Genomic DNA, 16,923 nt, shown 5'->3' with positions numbered 1-16,923 from the left:
ACAATACATGTAGCTCTATTATTAGAATAAACTGGATTAAGATCTGTTTGTGACATTTAAGAAAGAGATGCCCAGGGTAATCTCCTTGTTGCCATTCATTGTCCTCACTGCTCAAGCTGAGGTCTTGGAGAAGAGGGAGAGGGTCACTGATAGTTGGCCACAGCTGCAGACAGAGTGGGCTGTAGGGTCTGCCTCCATGCCAACTCCTTGCCCTTCATACATGGGTAAAGCTTCTTTTCCACAGCTGGGGCATGGGGGCCAAGTAGGAACAAGGAAGATGATCTGCCAACTGACAGGTAGAGATAAAAGTCTTAGTCATAATATGAAAGAATTCAAGTCACCCTACATCAGATCTGTAGTCTGTAATGCGAGGAGGTAAGCACGTCAAGCACACTACTGTTGCATCTGTCCAAAATGACTTTTCCCCCCCAGAATGGTGTTTTTGCTCTTCTTTAGGAACTCTTTGGAGGAAGATAATCCAAAACAGAATTAGGCTAAAGCTTTTAAAATGACAAGCTGAACTCAAAAACATTATTTGACAGTTTTCTTGAAAGCTTACTGTCATGGTTAAGTAATTTTTTATCACTTAATATATTTTAACAACTGGAAATTTTAGTATATTTTGTTCAAACAGTCCCAGATACGAGGCTGCTGTTTCTTAAGAAATAATAGGTGGTCAGTTGGATAAGACTGGGGATATAAATTTAAATAAAATATTACTAATCTTCATAGATTCCCAGATTCTTATATATTGGCCCACAATTTTCCCATACCTGCTGTCACACCCCAACCTGGGTGGTGAACTGGGATGGATAGGGAAAGTGGCAGCAGCCCAGAAAACAGGCTCCTCTAGGCAGTCCTTGAGGCAGCTCCCAAGGCAGCTCTGAGGACACAACATGAAGACTGCTCCAATACCTATAACTTGTGTTGGGGTGTCATGGGGAGAGACACTGGTCACTTGCCTACTATTGCAATGGCCTCAATAAACCAGAGCACAGTCCGACCGGGTGTGGCTCAGTGGTTGAGCATCGACCTAGGATCCAGGCGATCGGGGTTCAATTCGCGATCAGGGTTCGATTCCCTGTCAGGGCATATGCCTGGGTTGCGGGCTTGATCCCCAGTTGGGGGCATGCAGGAGGCAACTGATCAATGACTCTCTCATCATTGATGTTTCTATCTCTCTCTCCCTCTCCCTTCCTCTCTCTGAAATCAATAAAGATATATCTATAAAAAAATAAACAATAAACCAGAGCACGTAAAGTTAGGACCTCATGTGTCCGTGTAGAGGTGGCAGCTTGTTAACACACGCCTGCTTGGGCAGGGGGGCCAGATACGATGGGAAGGATTTTAACAACCTTTGATTATACCCTTTACACATGACTACATCAAGTGAACAAACCTTAATTATGAATTTCCTTTCTTGAGTGGTCTTCAATGGCTAAAGCTAAAGGCTTTAGTGTCATTGTTTATAAACAAAGCTATGGAACTATTATCATTGAATGCTGGTCCCTAACAAACTGTAGGCACAGATTGTGCTTTGTAGAGGGTGATAACCACTACTTGAAAAGGCCTGGTCTTATTTTTTTCTTTTTGGTTGGGGTGGGAAGGGCTGTGCCAAGTGGCCCACCCCCTCACTGGGCTTCCTCTGCTCTTCCCAATCGATGACCAGCCTGTCTCATTCTTTGGACTGCACTCATGTCTGCATATAACTCACACACACACACAATTAAAACACAAATGCAAAGCAATAATCAGGCATGTTTGTTTAAAAGCAACATATTACTCTGAAGAAATATGATTCTAAAAATGTTTTAAGAAATGAAATTTCGCCCGGCTGGGCGTGGCTCAGCGGTTGAGTGTCGACCATGCGATTGGGGTTCTATTCCTGGTCGGGGCACATGCTCGGTTGTGGGCTTGATCAATGACTCTCTCATCATTGATGTTTCTGTCTCTCTCTCTCTCCCTCTCCTTTCCTCTCTCTGTAATCAATAAAGATATATTAAAAAAAAGAAAGAAAAAGAAATGAAATTTCAAGTAGTAGTTAAGAAAGAAGAAAAAAGATATTGCTTTGGGCAAGTTATTTTCTTCTTTAAAATATTCATTGCCATTATGTACCTCAACAATTGTGCTTTCTCTATAGTACAAACTGAGCCCACAAAATATATAGATTTTGAATTTGAATTTTTCATCACTTATTCCCTTCTAAAATGAAACACTAAAACTGGCTATAAGTCACATTTTATTTTTAAAACAACGTATTATTGGTGACCTATCTTTTGAAAAAAATCCTAAAAATAATAATTTATACAGCCAGAATAGTGCTGAAGCTGAGTGCCATCTAGTGGCAGTTTCTTTTCAAGGACACACAAGAAAAAGTAACAAAGAATTAAAAAGTTGGGCAGAAAAATACCTGCTTCAGCCCAAGTTTCCCACAGATTTCTTCCTTGACTTCCCTTTTCCACGTGCGTTTCCTTTCCTTCCAACTGTCCTGGGAGACACCTCTCATCCCAGAGAGATACCTTTAGAGCTTCTCAGAAAATGGGTTTTCTGGAGAGGTGAACTAGGCAGGAAGCTTCTCTCACTGGGTGGGGCTCCCTGCCACACTGAAGACCCCTGGTCATAGAGAAGGCCCTACAGCTCACCTTCCATTCAGAGATGTCAGTGGTCTGTGACCCTCAGAGCGCCTCATCACTAATATACCCTCTTCTTTCTACAAGCACTTTTTAATTGCTCTTAGGCTCCCACCCTGCCCTTCTGCTGTTGACCTACTCAATAAGGAACATTCCATAAACTTCTGCAGGCCTGCTAGGTGAGGTAACTCCTCCAGATGTCCCCATCTGTATACTGCTTCTCACTGCCAGAGTCCTGGAAACAGACCCTCTTCTAACTGGCTCCCTGAATGGATTTTGGTTTCAAGCTTTCTCTAACATATAATAGCTCCCATTCAGGAAGCAATTAAGGGCCAGACACTGCTCTAAGCAATTCAAAGACACTGCTGCTGATCTTCTGACAATGTGAAAGAGGAGACATGATCATCCCCACACTCCCCCATCCACTTCCACCCCATTTTACAGGTAAGAAAGAGATTTCAGTATTCAAGTGACAACACCAAGGGTTCCCCACCAGGAAGAGGCAGAGGCAGAATTCACACACAGTTCTAACTCTCAAGAGACCAACTGTTTCTGAGATATTTAGGGAACAGTAAACTTCTATATCAAGAAAATAAAGAAAAACTTTTTATCTCTAAAAGGAGAGTCTAGAAGAGGAGCAAAATATCCTTAAATTTGTTTTCTTCATCAGTTATTAGTTTCCCTTTACAGATGTTGAAGTTGAAAGCTCAGAGAATACCAATCCTTAAACCAGTACTAATAAGAGCTAATATACATGGATATGGTGATTACTGAGTTTTACATCTTTTGTTACACACATCTGCTTCTATTCCTCACTTTTAACCCAGTTCTAGACTGTCTCTCAATACTACTTAACTGGACCATACTTCAAAGTGTGTTGTTTTTAAAATCCTCACCTGAGGACATTTTTCCCCCCACTGCTTTTTTTTTGGGGGGGGGGGAGGCGGGGGGGAGAGAGAGAGAGAGAGAGGGAAACACCATCACTGATAGGTTGCCTCCTGCGCTCACCCTGGCACTGCCCTGAAGAGGGCCGATGAGGGCCAGGGATCAAGCCTGCAACCGAGGTACATGCCCTTGGCCAGAATCAAGCCCAGGACCCTTCAGTCCACGGGCTGACACTGTAAACACTGAGCCAAACCGGCTAGGGCCAAAGTGTGTTCCTAATATAGGTTCATACTAGACATATCGGGGTGATCACTTTGTAAGTTATATAAATGTCTAATCACTACACTGCACACCTGAAACTAATATAATATTGTAGGACAGCTATAATTGAAAATTTTTTAAAAATATAGGTTAAACATATAAAAAGCTGTACAAGATGCTTGGTCCAACTCGCAAATGTTGAAGTTGCATATTACGATCACTTGGTTTGTAAGTAGCAAAGTTCAGACTTAACATCCAAATTTTCTAACTCCTTTTCAAAGTGGGATAAACAGATATGTTATGCTTGCATATTTATTCCTTTCTTCCCCCTACTTTACATAGTGGGGGGAAAAATAAGACAATAAATGTCAATTTTGGCATTCCTTTAGAACGATATTTTTCAAAATGTGTGTCAGAAGCCATAATTGGGTCATAAAATCAACCAGCAATTTTTTAAATGAAATAAAGTACAACAGAGATATTTGGTATGGGTAAATATCGTGTTGTGGAACTTTCTTTCAATTATATATACTTATTTGTATGTATGAAGTGGGTCACGGTATAAAATGTATTTCTTACTACAGGTCATAGGCAAAAAAGCCTGAACTACTGCTCTAAATGTCAACTTTATAGCATTCCAATATGTTTATTAGTACTTATTGCTGTGGAACAATAAACACTGCACATTAGTCCAAGCAATAGCTCAGTCATGTGTTCCATCTTTAACAGAGAAAGTGGGTTGCCTTGCAATGTATACTGGCTGAGAACAACTCAGAATGTAACCAAAAGGTAAGCCGATTCTCCTACCACATCTCAGGGACCTGGCAGCCAAACTGGCTTTTAAATGGCTCAGGATGAGAAAGATGGGCATGAAACTGCCCATTTTTAATCACCTTGCAAACTCTGGGTTCCCGAGTACAAGTGGCAACTAATGAAAACCTGTTGTAGAAAAAGAGAATGAGCGAAAGGATGTTTGTTTTTGTCAAAGGGCCAAATTCTCTTAGCTTATTTGCTTTCCAAAAGTGAAAACTATAAGAAATAAGGGTTTTTCAGTGATCCCACTTCTAGGAATATATCCTAAGGATCCTGAAAAACTAATCAGAAAGAATATATGCACCCATATGTTCATAGCAGCACAGTTTACAATAGCTAAGATCTGGAAACAGCCCAAGTGCCCATCAGCAGATGAGTGGATAAAAAAGCTGTGGGACATTCACACCATGGAATACTACGCAGTTGTAAAGAAGGAGGATCTCGTACCCTTTGGGACAGTATGGATGGACCTGGAGAAAATTATGCTAAGTGAAATAAGCCAGGCAGAGAAAGACAAACATCACATGATCTGGCTTATATTTGGAATCTAAAGAACTTAACAAACTGATGAACAGAATAGATTCAATGACATGGAAGCATAGACAAGACTGACGAATGTCAGAGGGATGGAGGAGGGCGAGTGGGTGGAGGGGGAGAGAGTAACCAAAGAATTTATACGCATATATGCACAACCCAAGGACAGGGACAATGGTGGGAAGAGGGACTGGGGAGGGGGATGGGATGGGATGGAATGGGTCACTGGAGAGAAAAAGGGACATCTGTAATATTTTAAACAAAAATAAAATTTAAAAAGAAATAAGGGTCTTTGTGAGAAAATTTTCAGTATACACTTCAGCGAGGAAAGTAACAGCAAAAAAAAGAGCTGACACTGATTCTTTCATAGGACTCTGCTTCCCACCTACTACAAATAAGTGATTTGTTAGTTACATAAATGGTTTGAATCGAAGAATACAAGTTTCCTGATCATTAAACATAAAATAAAGATAAAAAAAATTAAGGTGGCCCCAGAAAGTTAAAGCCACAGTTTACATGGCCCTCAAAAAACAAAAGGCCATTCTATGCCTCTTCATCTTCAAAGACCAAATGACCATCCACCCTGTCAAAACTGAAAGCGAGGCGCCCACAGCAGGCCAGCCTTTGTACCAGAAGGAACCTGGCACAAGACAAAAACACATGGTGGGTGCAATGAAAGCCTTATATCCCCTCTCATTTAATACATTCACTATATACAAAACAGGAAACCTGTAACCAGCATTCCAAATCAAATAATATTAACAAACGAAAACTGTAACAGTAGAAAATGGTCACTGGGGTCTAAAATAACCTTGGTGAGATAAAGCAATAGCTAGGAAGGCAATGAAGGTGAAGCAAAAAATCAGATAAAAAATAAAGTTAAAAAACAGAATTACGAAGAGGATCTCCTCCAAGATGCAACAAGAATTCCAATAAGCACTGCAAGTATTTGTTAGAACTTTATTTTTTATTTTTATTAAAAAAATTTTTTAAAAATCCTCACCTGAGGATATTTTCCCACTGCTTTTCAGAGTAAGGGGAAGAGACAGGGAGGGAGGGAGGGAGGGAGGGAGGGAGGGAGGGAGGGAGGGAGGGAGGGAGGGAGGGAGGGAGGAACATCAATGTGAGAGAGAAACATCGATGTGAGAGAGACACATCGATTAGTTGCCTCCCGCACATGCCCCCACCGGGGCCAGGGATCAAGCCTGCAACCAAGGTATGTGTCCTTGGCCAGAATTGAACCCGGGACCCTTCAGTCTGCAGCCGATGCTCTAACCACTGAGTCAAACCAGCTAGGGCATTTGTGAGAACTTTAGATGGTAAGTGGAGAAGTGTCCGATTTCCATAAAGACAGAGTATGAGTTATACCCATTTGCTTCAGTTCCTTCTGAGGAACTACCTGTTCTCATAACCTCTCCCAAACCTTCCCAATTTCTGAATGGATGACCTCTTCTGCAACCTTCTTTCCCTGAATTTTTTACAAAGGTAAAACTGCTACTTAAGAAGAAAGTGAGGAAGGACAAAGCAAGATACTGTTTTCAGATGAGCACACAGAAATCCTGCCAGTGCTTGGAGCCTTGGGCTTATCAGATGGTGTGGACACGCTTTTCACTAGCTCCCTTCATGGTGCCTACAGAGAGCACCTCAAGGAATTTCTCAGGCAAAAGAGATGTTCAGTATTGATAAAACCCAAAAGATGAAGACAGAAATTTAAAAACTGGGCATTTTCAGGATTTGGGAAACTTTCATATTGTTTATAGCATGTTTCGTTATTTTCTCAGACCAATATTTAATGTAATAAAATAAGAATATATGTCAGCTTAAAAGGCCCACAAGAGACTGAATCTCCTTTTGCAGGAACAGAGACTGAACAGCAAATCGAGGCTTTCTTCTCCCACTTAGATATTTAGAGTAAGTCCCACTTGCTTGTTTTCTGCAAAAATTTTAATATTTTAAGTTATTTGTTCATAGAATAATCTTTCTCTCTCTATATATATACATATCTTCAAAAGCTACTCCTGAAGAAAGCAATGCTAAGCTGGCAGAGCTGACATCACCAATTGTAATCCATTTTTAATGCTGTTATATGATTTCTCACTGGGCATTTATGCAAAAAGCCTAGCTGCTCTCATGCAGCAGGTGGCAGCAGACCCTGCAAGAGTGGCTGTGGAGTCCCACCATTTGCCAGCTCTGCACATCCATCGGCTGCAGGCAGCTCTACAGCCACAGGTGGAAGACCTTGGCTCTATAACATGGCACTGCCTGGGCACCAGGCCATCTGTTACTGCCAGGTTGCAGGGTCCCATTTTGTACATGGTTTCTGCTACTCAGCTAAACAAAGGGTCACCCAATTATGTGATGGATCTGGGTCCATTAAGGCAAAACAAATCACTTGCTCCCATAACTCAAACTGGTTTACAGGATGGTCTACAAATTCCCACAGATTGAAGAGAACTCAAAAGTATGCAAGAAGATTCTGCACCCAGGAATACACAGCTCCGAGCAATGCCTCCTCCAGGATCTGCCTACAGCCTTATGGGCAGCATTCTGACTTAAGCATACTGGCACATCCTATCTCTTCAAGAGTATGCCAATATAGCCATGATACAATTCCATCTTGCCTGTGCCTTCTGGAAAAGCCACTGGCCTTTGAGACAGCCATTTGTATAAGTCCATCTAACTGCCTTTTGTGAACCCCTCCCTATTATCCTCCCCATCCCACCAAAAATAAGGGAGGGAACTACCACATAATAAAAAAACCCCAATTTCCAAGATTTTCAACACTGGGTAAAGAAAGAATATAAGAGGCAGAACCCACCATGACCCAGAAGGGAAAGTCATCTTTGAGAATGGGGACATGCCATTCCTGTGGTACCATAGGAAGGGGTGTAGGGGTAGGTGGCACACCTCCTTTGTCAACACAATGTGGGCATATAACTCTTCTTATTTCTACACCAAGGCATCAGGCTACGGCTGCTTAGCACACCAGGCTGCTCCACTTGGAAAGCAAGGCCAAGGGCTGCATCCCTGGGAGGGTCATTTACTTCTGTCCCTCTTAGGGAGCCCAGGGCATTCCTGTTATCTGCTACCTATCTCTGGCCATGTAGGAAAGAAAAGCAATCTGTCCAGCCCAGTGTCACTGGGTGGGAGCCTCCATGTAGAGGGGGAACAAGCAGTAAGGGCATAATATAAATGAGCATAATATAAATGGTCAGAGCACATGCCTGGGCTGCAGGCCTGGTTCCCAGTATGGGGGCTTGCAGGAGGCAGCCAATGGATGTTTCTCTCTCTCTTTAAAATCAGTAAAAAAAAGAAAAAATTCTTAAAAAAGAAATAAATGATGGCCATTCAGGCACTAGTGGGAAAAACTGCTTTCCAGCACAACTCCCAGTCCTCCCAAATCCAAGAATCCCTGAAATAATCTTCCAGGGTTGTGTAACAGCTCTCCCCTGCTGGTCACCAGGTTTGGGGAGAGGATGTGACTTGCTCAGTGCTGATACCCCACCACTTCCAGGAGAAATTAACCAGAGCCTACACGCTAGTGAGAGGGGCCCTGATGCAGCAGACGTGGCAGGCTGCAGTGGTTGGGCCTGTGCCGGCCATCCTCTCTCTACTCCTGGAACTTGGGATGGGAAGGACGTGGCGGGCTGGAACACTAGAAGACAAGAAAGGGAGAGGGAGGGCAGCCAGTCAACTGCTCGCAGACTGCTGAGGTGGCCCCATGGGAGAAAGCAAGGACAGCAACTCCAAGCACTTTATCTCCTCCCCACTACCCTCCACCCCAATCCCAAACATGTGCTAGGGCTAACCTTTGGGGACACAAGAATAGGGAAGACTCTGAAGAGAAAACTTTCCAAACTACCTTTGTAAATAGAATAAGCAGTGTGCCAAAGTATTGCTTGGCTTCAAAGAGCAGCAGCAGAATCCTCTCTTCACCCAAGGCATGAACAGATCTAAAAACCATTAATGCCATAGTCAGTCTAAGGTGATGGAAAGACAGGATGAGGAGGATACATTAAGGGGTAATAAGAAAATGCTTTAGTACTGGCTGGCATGGCTCAGTGGCTAAGAACATCGGCCTGCACACCGGAGGGTCTGGGTTTGATCCCCGCCCCAGTCTGCGCGGGTGGGGGAGGCAACCAGTCCATGTCTCTGTCTCTGTCTCTCTTTCTTTCTCCCCTCCTCCCTTCCACTCTCTCTAAAAATCAATGGGGAAAAATATCCTCACTCCTTGGGTGAGGATTAAAACAAACAAAACAAATGCTTTCATATATCTTGGGGGAACTGATTTCCATCTTAGAGATGGATCAGTCCACATTCAAAGAACTTTGGGTACTAAAACCCCGCTGCAGTATTTAAAAAATGCATTCATCAATAATGGCCTTTTTCATGGCCAACACCCCCTCCCACTGCCCTCCAAATCCACTCTACAGCAACTCATTAAAACAACCCTGTATTATTTTTAAAAAACAAACAAACCTATAGATGCCCTGCTATGTGAGATCTAGTGTCTTTCTCCTTTGGAAACGAAACGAAAGCAAGATTTGGGGGCTGTAAAAAGGATAGCAGAGGGTGTGTCTCCGAGTCCCTTAGGTGGGAGCTGAGCAGTTTTTGCCAGGCTGACTTCTACAGAGCTCAGGATTAAGCCTCGAGTTCTCTTTAGCAAGCACAAGGAGCGCTATTAGGCAAGACAACGTTTGGGCACCACGTGCCATATTAATCCCCTGCTGGTCCACGGTGTCAGTCATGTACACTGCAGTCGAAAATCACAGCTCCTCCCGCTATGCAGCACAGCTTATGCTGATGGGATTGGAGCACTGATCATCATGGCTGTCACAGAAAAGGGCATTTTGGTTTTCCTACAGTTTCTTCTAGTTCAGAAATTCTTTTTAAAAAAATGTATGTCTGGAGATCAGTAAATGAAACAAGAAAAACAAACAAGAAACCTTCTCTTTTATAACTTCCCATTTCTTAAATGGAATTTGTCACAATACTCCTCTGCTAACAGTACTTGGGATTTCACACTCTCCCTAAAACCTTAATTAAGTTTGAAAATGTTCTGACTTCACCCTGCCAGAGCTGACTTTACCCTGTCATACTGCAGGATGCACCACTCACCATTGTCACCATGGGTACATAAAACACAAAACACTGCTTAGCTGGAGTGACAAATACAAGCAACAGGAGGAGAGAGAGCAAGACCATTTTTCAAATACAAATTGCCTGAAACTGACAAGGGAGCTAAAGAGCTTTTGCCCAGCCCATCCATACCAGGAGAAGAGGAAACCCCGCACTGTGGGACCCCTCACACCATCCCTGATCAGAACAGAAGAATGTGTCGCCTCCACCCATCCCAGGAGACTTAACCTGCTGAGCCAACACATGGACTAAAAGCTTAACCTGAAGGATGTATCTTATTTTTAAATGTTTGTTTATAGGTGATAAATTTATAAATGCATATCATCTACTACAACACAGGCCCAGGAAAACTCCATGCACAGCTCAATAAGTCATTTTTGGCAAGCTCAACCCATAGATCCATCAGTCATCAGTAAGCCCACAAAGATAAAGAGCTGGAGTCAAATGCAGACAGAGGCACAGCACAGATCACAAGTCAGGTAGCCTGGATTTAGGGCACAATTGACTGCTTTCCAGATATGTGACCTTGAGAAGATTTGTTTAACTACATAAACCTTGCTTTACCTAACTGTAAGATGAGCTGATTGTACTACATATAAACTCTAAGGCCAGCTCCAGAAATTCCAACTCCATGACAGGTGGAAACGGGTAAGTTTGCATTGTCATGACCACTATAACTACAGTTCACTTCCAAAACAATCCATATCTTCAACCACAAAAGAAACATAATAGACTGTTTTTGAAGGCAGCTGACATATATTTTATATATAAAATAACCAAAGCCCACAAAGAACGAGAATAAAAATCAGAATTGAGCAGGAATAACATATTTTTATAGCAATGCTAGTTTCATCTTGCATAAAGGAGAACCATACTGTCCTCTGTTCTCTGAATATCCATCTTATACTGGAAGGAGTTTCTACATTTTAAAAAAAGAATAAGGAAGCACAAAGCAAGGAATTGCAGAAGTGGCGATAATAAATATCTATTAAAAATTTTACTTTATTCCTATTTAGCAACAATTTCTTAGAAGCATCGACTGGAAGCTATCTAGATATAAATGCTAACTAAGTCTTCACTTCAGGAACGGCTCAAAATCCTCTCTTCTAACAGAATAAAAAGTAACTGGAGATTGGCAAGACATGTTACTAGGGTGACTTCAAACCTCACTGAAGGAAAATAACTCCCGCGTGGCCACCTCTTGTCACAGAGTTCCTGGTGCCGCCATTTCCCTTCTTCCTCACTGCCATCTCAGTGCCATCTCAGTGCCATCACCGATGGGTCCCAGCGGGCCAGCCGACGTGCTTGCTTATTTACATTATCACTCTCACTGCCAGAGCATTCAAAGGTTTGATATGAATACATTTTTTTTTGTAGCAAGAACCAGCCCGACTCTTTATTACCAGCCAGGATAAAATTTCATGAGAAAACTGAAGGGTTTCCAGAGTGAAGAGATTTGGGAGTCTCCTACAAGTACCAGAAAAGAAAGCCTCTTTCCAGTAGCCCAACTTGAGTAGGCCATGGTGGGGGCAAAAAATGAGAAGCAACTGGGCCTCTGCTGTCTCCCCGAGTACCTACTACACAGCTTCCAAAGCCAGAGAAAGAAAATCAGACCAGAATCTTCAACCAATTTTTACTGTAAAAATTTCAAAGGAAGGCTGACAACCTTCATGCCACCCAACCAAACATTTTATGCACGCAAAGCTGCAAGTAAAACGGAGTTCTAATTTGCTGCCCTAACGCTTTTATTTCCAAGTGCAAGCAAGTCTTATAAAATTGAAGGGAAAAGACTCCCTTTGCATTCTATGTATCTATATACCATACATCTGAACAATTAATATATTAAATGTCCCTCTCAGGATTAAAAAAATTATACAGAGATCTAGGCTTTTACGCTGCAAGCATAAATAAGATTTCTGCAAGTTTTATGGAATCTTTGCAGGATTCTAAACAGGACAACTGAGCCTTCCTATTTCAGTGAAAAGTCTAATGTGAAAATCCTCCTCTCCTCTAGTTTCAAAAACATCTATTAATTAGAAAATAGCACTCAGTGAATAGGAAGAACAGCAGCCACTGCAACCAGACCTGGAAGAACAGCTGGCTTTATAAATTTGATATCAAGTTAAAAGGATTCTCCAATACCCAGTTCTGTGAAGATTCAACTCCTAGAATGGCTACTAAAACATTTTGAGAAAATTTTTCATGGTACAGTTTACAGTAAAATACACTTACTATAAATTCTTCAGGGTTAAGTGCCTTCAAAAAGATAAACACACAAATCAAAGTTAAAATCCACTTGTTTCCTCTAAGTAACAGCATAAAGGAACAAAGGAATTAGCCCAGTCAAATCCAGTTAATTTTAAGAATCAAAATTTATAAGCTTACCATCACAAATGAGAGTTTTCCACAAGTAGCTTTGAAGTCACAACTATTAATTAAACAGAAGGCACTAAAAATTATCCTCATTAATGAGTGAAAGCTCCAATCTATTGATCTTTTAGGGCAAAATCTTGTTTTGTTAAAAAACATTTTTTGTTATATATTTTAATCAGCTATTACAGATCATGAAAGTGTTTTCTTAAAAACAAAAACAAAACAACCTAAAATCCAGTAATTTTCTTTAGGAATGGAAAATAAACTGACTGTAAAAGGCAGTGAAAAGAAGCCTGAGCTCTTTTAAATATACTGTATTTTCATTTTTCTCTCAAGTGTCATTTTCATCTTTGACTAGTGATAAATTCATACCTCTCATTACCTTAAATTAACAATGCATAATTAATTAAAAGCATGTGTTAAAACCATTAATAAAAGCTGTATTTCGAGTATGTATATCACACTTGGTTTCTAACACATTCATTAAAAAAATATATCCAAGAACCTTTACCTTTAACATTTGCAGCATTCATTTTAAAGTCTTTTTTGTCCATTCAACCAAATACAAATTTTCAACCTCTTACCGCTATATGAATATGAGAAATACTTACTGTAGACAAAAGGATTCCATTTTCTTTCAGGAAATGTTCTCCACCCTCCTAGAGAACTCTTGTATGCAGTGTGCAAATTCATTTCTGAGTTTTACAGTAACAAAGCTCTCGTGGCACAGAACCTAATGTAAATGAAATGGCCCTGCAGCTGCCTTCAGAACCCAGCTCACCTCAACCGTGATACAGCTAATTGTTAAAAATGGTGGCTGAGACATTTTCCATACATTAAATTAAGGGGCTTTGATGAAAGCGCTGGCATCCACCCACTTCAGACAAAGGAAAATAATTTGCAACTGTACCAGGCACTGATAATTGAGTCATCTCCCATACAGGGTCAGTGTTAGAGGTTTCCTCCATCTTTACAAATGCAAACCACAGCTCATTGTCTCATCTCAGAAATCAATTCTTTGCAATGCTACACTGGGTCAGAGTTTTAAAGGAATCCTGGTCTTGGGTAAATCCAGACCCCCAATGCCCAGATGAGCTAAATTCTCACACTTCCTCTCCCTTCACTGAGCAGCCCTCCTCCATTCCCCACTTGACAGCTCCTCAAGTCTTCCTATTGTTAAGAGTACAGAAAGTCTCACATCTCTGAAGGGAGCTAAATCTCTCAACTAGGTGAACAATTTCCAAGTCCATGCTAAGGAAAGAAGTCCAGACCCTACAGGTCCCATGATATAAATATATTCCTTGGGATAAAAAGCTATATATCACTGTAAGCTGCATATACAAGTAAGCTGCTTTTTAACGCTGAATTAAAAGCATTTTATCTCTGATATTACTCAAGGTATTCAAAGTATTACAGGCAACATTTACAATTTTATTACCCTCCAGATAATGCATGCATGACTTAGGAAGTTTTCATTTCACTTACACAAATCACATTTTCTACACCAAAAATTTGAAATACACTTAAAGGACTCATAGCATACTCTTTTGAGGATGAATTTTAAAAAGTAACTTTAAGAATCCTCATCTTTGGTGTTACTATTTAGTTCTTTTTCATGTAAAACCTTATGCTAAAGCATTTCCTGGGAGATAATTCCAAATGTTTCTAATAGTACTTTTTCCCTGTAACAAAATATAAATGACTGAATTCTTTGGTAAGGTATCCTACACACACACACACACACACACACACACACACAATCCTACACACATACACTCACACAATCCTACACACACACACACACACACACACACACACACACAATCCTACACACACACACACACACAATCCTACACACACACACACAATCCTACACACACACACACACACACACACACACACACACACACACACACACACACACACACACACACGTCATCTACAATCCCAAAGAAGAATCTGGTTTTTGCAAAGAAAATAAATTCTACTTTAATATTTTACCTCAAATAAGAATTTCACTTCACATGCATCTTTTTAAAAGAATCCTAAAGAAAGTCCATACTATGTATTAAAGAGGAAGTCTGCAAAAATCCTAAATAACCATTTAAATCTTTAAGCAAATACCCCTCTGCCCCACCCCACAGATTTTTTTTAGAGGAAAATATTAGAATGACAAGGCATAAATCTGAACAATTCTCAGGAGAATCAAGTACTTTTTCTATCAAACGAGTTAAATGCCTCTGAATTTATCTCAACATTTTAAACAAACCAAGGCCCTGTCTTTCAGAGGTACTGCAACAACATGCTGTCACTCTATTTACTAGGTGGCATTTATCTTAATTTCTTTACAAAACACAGGCAAAGGCAATCCTACCTGCAGCTCTCAAATTTAAGGAGTTCCAGATCGGTGGCTGCTGTTGGTCACTGCAGCTCTTCCATACCTTCTATGTGGGATGAGCTCTGTTAGAACCAGTGCTCAAGTTTTTCCCACTCCGAACAGCCAGAAGTGGAGGGGGGAAAGGGGTAGGAAGAGAGGAGAGAGGAGGGAGAGAAGGAAGAAAAAGGAAAGGAGAACACCCTGCAAATGTTGACATGACTGAAGCACTAAAGAGTCCAATTAGACAATGAGATTGCAGGGTCCCTGAAAAAGGGTGCCTCGCAGACCCCAGGCACAGCATCATCACTCCTGCTGCTCTACACAAATTCAGAGAAGTCAGCCATCAGTTTGAAGGCGCAAACTGATGGGAGTAACAGTTTATAGGTTACAGAAGGGTATTTTATTGTTAACGGACTGTACCAAGTTAAGATTTAAGAGGGGGTGCGACAACATGTAGGCAAGGAATGCTATGATACTTTTTTCCCCCTCGACCCAAGCCACTGCAATTACTCTGATGTGAATTTTTGATGACTTCCGACATCTTGCATAGTTAGAAATCGCTTCAGCTGTCATGTTTGGTTAATGTGGAAAATGCATTTGCTGCATTGTGATGCAGTGCTGTAGCCACAGACTGTAACCCCAGTTGTGAAGCTGGTCCCTTAAGTGAGCAGCAGGAATTTGCACATGCCATGATGCTAAAATAAATGATAGTTAAGATTTTATACAGCAGCAGACAGATTCTGCCATTGTAGCCTACAGAATGTGTAACTCCAACACACACAAGCATCTCAGATGACTGTGCCCTCATCAACTGCACCGTCTTCCACACAGAACAGAAAATTCACCACCTTAAATGTTTGGCCTTGCAGTAGTTAAAAGATTTTGATACTGTTTAAATAACTATTCAGATTAATTATAGCTTTGAACAGAACCGAGGTTATTTGCATCTCAGGAATATACAGCCAATGAAACTGTCAGTGACACAGGAAAATGCAGACCTTTTACTAACATATGCTCAGCTCAACTGTCACTTCTTTGTACAACATTTAGGAGGAAAATATATGATGTGTAAGCAATGAATATTCCCATTCTACCATAATAGTTTTTAAAAGTGTTCCTCAGAAAGGTTTTTTCCTCCATATTTTAATGTATAACCTGAAAATTAAAGACCACATTAAAATACTAACATGTGTTTTTCATTGTCACTAAAAGAAATTCAATGCAGCAAACAACTCTGCAATTACAGGGAAGCTTGTGAAGGAACAAAGATGAAACTGCACTGAGAAACAGGCACCAGATGATTAAAGCTGGGCCAGGCAGGTAGTGGGCTGTCATTATGGTGCAGATTGCAAGAGAAAAGTCAAGAGAAAAGACTCTTTCATCCTCAAAAACAAAATCCACAAACCCTACCACTGCAATCTGCTGGCTGCAAAACCAGTACCTCTACGGCAGAACCCAAAGGACACATGGTGCTTGCCAATTTCATAAAATATTTTATACAAATATTAACTTGGCTACTTAGCATCTAGAATTTGGCTACTTAAGGTTCTTATTTATCTATAATCATCGACTTGATATTTAAAGCAGAATCAAGTTACAGATTGCGTTGCTTTAAAAGAAAAACTAATATAATTAACCTACATATCTTACAACAGAACTTTTGCCAATTAAGTGCTCAGAGTTGAGATGTTTTAGACATTTCTGATTTATATATAAAAAAAGAGAAAACTATATGAAAAAGAATGAGCATAGAACACATTGGTGTCTGAACAGTGAGTAACAATGAAAGAACTTACGTTACTAACATAAAAATCAACTCATGATTTCCTGTTTTATTCACTGTGATGGCACCAAATGCATAATTTGGAGGTGCATGTGTTAACAAATGCTGTAAAGCTTAACAAACACTGT

The 16,923-nt window shown here is 40.8% G+C and overlaps 1 protein-coding gene across 2 annotated transcripts in view; it reads right to left on the bottom strand.

Annotated features, from left to right (window-relative positions):
• Nucleotides 1-16,923, bottom strand: part of NUP93 (nucleoporin 93) — a 96,117-nt gene that overhangs the window by 37,574 nt on the left and 41,620 nt on the right. Inside the window, exon 1 of one of the 2 annotated variants that reach the window (XM_016221026.2) lies at nt 15,010-15,519. The exons of the other annotated variant lie outside the window; for it this stretch is intronic. The gene's annotated coding sequence lies outside the window, so the exon portion shown is untranslated. Of the gene's footprint in view, nt 1-15,009; nt 15,520-16,923 lie in introns of those variants that run through there. 2 annotated transcript variants of the gene reach the window in all.

Source organism: Miniopterus natalensis, chromosome 18, assembly GCF_054644295.1.
Source record: "Miniopterus natalensis isolate mMinNat1 chromosome 18, mMinNat1.hap1, whole genome shotgun sequence".
NCBI classification, from domain to species: Eukaryota; Metazoa; Chordata; class Mammalia; order Chiroptera; family Miniopteridae; genus Miniopterus; species Miniopterus natalensis.
Note: the sequence above shows the minus strand (reverse complement) of the source record. Positions and strands in the feature narration are given on the sequence as shown.